Raw genomic sequence first — 6,000 nt, forward strand, 5'->3', positions numbered from 1 at the left:
ACATCTGAGTGTTGTCACACCACCGGGTGGTGAGGGGTTCCCACAGGACTCTTGCTGGTTCTACCCCTGTCTGAGTATAGTGACAATTCACCCGTCACTAAACTACAGTGATTTCCAGCTGTATACATCTGAGTGTTGTCACATCACCGGGTGGTGAGGGGTTCCCACAGGACTCTTGCTGGTTCTGCCCCTGTCTGAGTATAGTGACAATTCACCCGTCACTAAACTACAGTGATTTCCAGCTGTATACATCTGAGTGTTGTCACATCACCGGGTGGTGAGGGGTTCCCACAGGACTCTTGCTGGTTCTACCCCTGTCTGAGTATAGTGACAATTCACCCGTCACTAAACTACAGTGATTTCCAGCTGTATACATCTGAGTGTTGTCACATCACCGGGTGGTGAGGGGTTCCCACAGGACTCTTGCTGGTTCTACCCCTGTCTGAGTATAGTGACAATTCACCCGTCACTAAACTACAGTGATTTCCAGCTGTATACATCTGAGTGTTGTCACATCACCGGGTGGTGAGGGGTTCCCACAGGACTCTTGCTGGTTCTACCCCTGTCTGAGTATAGTGACAATTCACCCGTCACTAAACTACAGTGATACATTTGACAACGAGACTGACCCGAGGGGGAAGGGCTACCAAGAGGAAGGGCCAGCTTGGCTGAGGGAGTCACGTGGATACTTCATTTCGAGTAACCCTTAAACTGATTTGAAATGTTTAAAATTATATGCTTTACTGAATTTAGATGAAAGTGATACATTTCTAAATTTAGATGAAATTGATAAATTTCTAAGCATAAAGTGTTTTTTTTTTTTTTTTTTTTTTTTTTTTAATTCCAAACTAAAATTTTGAAAAAAGTAAGAATGTCACATTTTAAGACTTGGCCATTATTTGCCCTTTATTTACTTTTTTTTACTTATCTTTTTTACAGAGAAAAATAATTGAAGTAAACATGTTGAAAAGTTTGCGCCCAAATTATATCAATCTTGAAGAATGGTCAAGGTCCTTTTGCTTTTACTTTGAACGCTCTAAAATGGTTTTATTTGATTTCAGTTAAAATAGAAGACCTAGCATTATTAAATCGTGTTTTAAGTTTAACATTTTTATTATTTATATTGAATAAATATGAGTTTCTTCTAAAAATGTTTGAATGAAAGAACGTAGATCGTGTATTTGTAATTTTTTTACTACCGTTTATAGGCATTTTCCATTACTTGTATTAGAGATATGTTATAGATTTCTTATTAATATATTATTTATATAGCGGTTCAATCTTCATCCGAGTTTTGATTTCCTTTGTTAGTTTTTTAATGGGCATCCTCCATCGGCCTATTGGATTTTATAATTTATTTCGCAATTATTGAGTTTTGTTGTGTTTGTAAGTTCTTTTTTTTGTTTCTAAGTTAACGTTATGTTTGTTTGCAATTAGATTTTTATTACTTTTTTGTAAGTATGTAAATATATCATGATTGAAGGTTTTATATAGTTTGGTTGATTTCATTTGTATCGATATTTTGTAAGTTTATTTTGTATGTGTTGTGAAATAATTTTTTTGAGAAATAAAAGCTGAATGAAATGGTTTTGCTTACAGAGTGTGAAATGGTCCGAGGAGAAGATACTACAGTGACGTGAAGTGCTGATTCTGAGTGCGCCCAGCCGCTGCTACAGTGATGTCTGGAATACTCGAGTCTACTATAGTGATATCAGTGTCTAAGTGATATTAGCTCAGTGTTTGTGAAGTGTTAGCCTACCAAACGCTTACTTAAACACAGTCACTTGACGGTGAGTTTGAATTACGTTAAATTATACATTTACCTAACCGTTAGCCGTAGATACGCTCATACTAACATACTATTATATATATATATATATATTATATATATATATATATATATATGTGTGTGTGTGTGTGTGTGTGTGTGTGTGTGTGTGTGTGTGTGTGTCCAACACTTCTTGCTGACAAAGGGGTTGTAACTGTAATAATTAATATAAGGATTATATTTCCGAAGCGGAAAACAACCGAGTGACATTGAGTGATGGATAATTCCATCAAGTTACTAATAAATCAATCTAAAAAAACACCAACTTTCTACATACTGTATTTTCAAAATTCCATACGAATATTTCACATCCACCAGGAAGATCGATTGTAGCTTTAATACGTTCTCCAACTTAGAGAATTTCTTCATTTGCCGATGACAGTTTAAAAGAATTTGTGACTAAGTCTTCCTTCTTACGTGAAAAATAGTAGGCCTGATGATTTTTTGTACCCTTTGACAGTGTAGCTTAACCTCTTTTTGAAAATAATACATTTGTACAAATCGATGTCCAATCATTATAGAAAACTATTTAATACAAAACAACAAAACATCACCCAGGACTTTATGGCATTAACAATATTCTTCGAGGAGCATACGGTTTATTGGACAGCTCTGCTTCAACTAATAAAAATTTCCAAACATTCCAAAAATGAGATAAAAACCACCAGTTTTGTAGGACATTTAGTACACCAAAAATTACCTAAACACAAGGACCAAGGAAAGCATAACAGTCGGATCACATCCTTGAAACAAACCCAGATGTTTAGTATGCAACATGTGCTGCACTTTCAAAAATGTAAAAATAGTTCTATACAAGAATCTTACAGAATATTTGAAGAATATATATATATATATATATATATATATATATATATATATATATATATATATATATTCCTCCTGTGAATCAAAACCGATCAAAAATAAATTCTCGGAGAATAAGTATGACAGGGCACAGGTATGAATATAACCATAAAAAGACAAAGCAAGCTGTAGTAATTCATGACTTGATGCATAATTTAAATTTTGAAGACACGTATTTTGTAAAAACAATACGAAAAATACCACAAAATTAAACAACAAACAACCTAAGAACAATGCAACAAGCTCAGTGTCACGAAATCAAAATTTTTAATTGGATTGAATTAAAATGACGTAAACAAAGTTAATTTATAAAATCATATCTTATTCATAATTCTACTTAATTATTAATTTTCTGTGTTGATGTTTATTTTTTTAATGTTCACATAGTCCCATTTCTAATGCTTTCTTTCATTTCCTGAAGATAGTTTAAACAGAAATATAGATCTCTCTTATTAATTAATATCTTCTTATTTCTTATTTTAAAGATCAATATATGTTTTTATCTAGAAATAAAGGCAAAATTTAGTGTGACACACAAAAATACTAGGGCTGGAGCAAATTTAAATTGTCATAAACATACAAATTTTGACACATTTTCTTGATTGTAGCAACAACGCAAACTCAACATTTACATCAGAAATATAATTCACTCCAACCAGAAGTGCTCCATACACGTGCAAAGCCTTCAAAAGAGAGTGCTAAGCCGCGGGTAACTGCTAGTTATATGAACAAACCCAAAACAGATCTTGTATATTTTATATTTATCTTATATTGCATTCTCTTAACCCAGAACATGGTTACTTACATATAACTGATAATTTACGAGTAGTAAAATGTCACCAAATATTTGTACTGAGACTGTACTTGTTTCGGAGTTACAATGTCATTATCGAAACACCATATATTGGAACATAAAGGTTTTGGTTACTTATTAAATTCTATAACAGGAACAGATTATGAACGACGCAATGGTATCAACAAGCGCCGCACTTAGAGAGAAAGTCGGGACATTTACTAATTGGCAAATGATCTGCCAAGTGCCAGAGGCAGTGATAGCAGACCATTGCTGCAGCCGCTTTGTAATTACTGGCTTTATCAGTTGGATGCCAGTTTTTCATCGGCATTGCTCTCAAAGGTTTCACCTTCATGGGATGAAAGCGCTTAGTTACCGACAGAAAAAATAATGGTAGAAGAAACCTTCTCCAACTTTTTGCAGAACCAAAATATATCCTTTATAATTTTAACAAATGTCCTAAGAGCAAAGAATATAAAGTATTTTCTAACTGCTCTAATTATTTGGCAGCCTCAAAGGATTGTTACAATATTGCTATAACCATGCGAGCTTTTATGCCTGCATTCGTCTTTTTAACTCTTTGTTTTTTACTTTCGAATTCAAATTAAAATTTTTGCAGTAGACAATTTTTTACAATTGCATTGCATGCGTCTCACCTTTACTAATTATTCTATAAGCTGAAGTTTAAAACATCAATTTTGACCAATGTTACATTAATTTATTAAACATTTTTTTACAATCGTTAACACAAAAATGTTATTCATTTCGGCAACAGAGTTAACAAAATAGTTTTATCGTTCCCAGCGATTTGAACTCATGAACTCATCAAGGGAATAAAACGCATTCGACACTAAAAGATCTCTTAATCGAGCTTTGAAACGTTTCTTTGTTGCCAATTCTTTGATGCACTCCGCGAGTATGTTGATCACTTTAACACCAACCTGAGATGGAAGTTGTTCATAAGCCAACATGATACTTGATAAGTGTTGCTGATGACAGGGAATTCCTGAATAAACTTTAAAAGTTCCTTATTTTAAAAGAATACTACCAGTGTTCGAAAATACCTAGAAGAGAAAAAATGTAGACCTCCATAATTAGTTTAACTTCTTTTAGGTTTCATGGGTAACTCTGTATTGATGTATTACTTTTATATACCACATCGTATATACATGTATTTTGACGATTGTCCATGTATTTTATGTTTTTGACACGAAATGAATTGAGTTGAGTTGAGCCGCCTAAATAGATAGAACCGACCGTACTGGTCGCCAATCTAACTTTAGAACAATGTTAGAACAGTGTGTGAATAATTACAATACGGAATAACGAATGGCGAAAGGTGTTATGTGGACTATCAGTATCGTTTCCTAGTTCAGTTTTAAATCCCTAGTGTAATTCATATATAATTGCGAACATGGGTATAGTAACCTTAGTACTATGGATATAACAGGCAACCAAGTCAGGTCTTATTTGTTATATTTTTGAACCATTGCAGTTCACTTTTGTCTGTATCCCCTCCTTTGTCGATGAACACATCCATACATCCAAATTTGTGATAAAAGACACGTTTTGTATCGGTGTTTTCTATTTGGGTGATAAACAGAAATCTTTGTATATTATCTATAGAAAACGCTAACTTTTACCCAAACTTTTTTAAAACAATGCCCTTACAGTTTTCGCAGATAGTCTATAATCAGTTAAACCATATGGATATCTAAGTACTGATGAAAGACAAGGGATCCAAAGATTCAGAATACCAATCTGCAGGTGTGGGTGTAAAGGTGCGCGGCAGCAAAACCCAACCGTTACAGACCGAGAATTGCAATCGCTTGTAAACAAGAAGTTTACCGTTAAACTATGGACAGAGAAAACTGATTGCATTATATTGCTGCTCATTTTCTTCTTGAGTTTCAGTTCCAAAGTAAGTTGATGTACAATTACCCTTCCGACACGCCTTTTTGTTGGTTATATCCGTCCTGGTGTTCGTACACTAGGACCGACTCAGTCGTAGAGTCGTAAAGCTGACTTCATGGTTTTCCAAAGCTTATATGAGGAGAGTCGGTTGTCTGTAGCCGTTGCACTGTTATCAGTGCCGTCGACATCGTACTACACCGGCTCTATACCTTATTCTGTTTGAAAGATTCTGAACTGAAGACGGTTTTAATACAAATTTAAATAACGTTAATGTATATAAACAGTATCCACTAACTTTGGTATTATACAGAGACCACCCTGTCCCTATCTACTACTTTTTATTACGCAATATTATTAACATTAGGTTATCATAACATTGTTCTAATAGTACCAAAGTTAGGGCTACCTTTACGAGCACTCACGTGATCTGCGCTTGTATTTGGGTACTTATATCGAGGGATGTTTTCTTTATTTGGCAATGATGGCCAGGCGAATTTCCCGACCTCAGATCACGTGCCAGATTGTCCAACGTGATCTGACGCCGGAAAAGTACCGATCGGAAATGCCTCTGGCCACCAGTGATGATTTCGCCGGACCTCAG

This window comes from Homalodisca vitripennis, chromosome 2 (genome assembly GCF_021130785.1).
Source record: "Homalodisca vitripennis isolate AUS2020 chromosome 2, UT_GWSS_2.1, whole genome shotgun sequence".
NCBI classification, from domain to species: Eukaryota; Metazoa; Arthropoda; class Insecta; order Hemiptera; family Cicadellidae; genus Homalodisca; species Homalodisca vitripennis.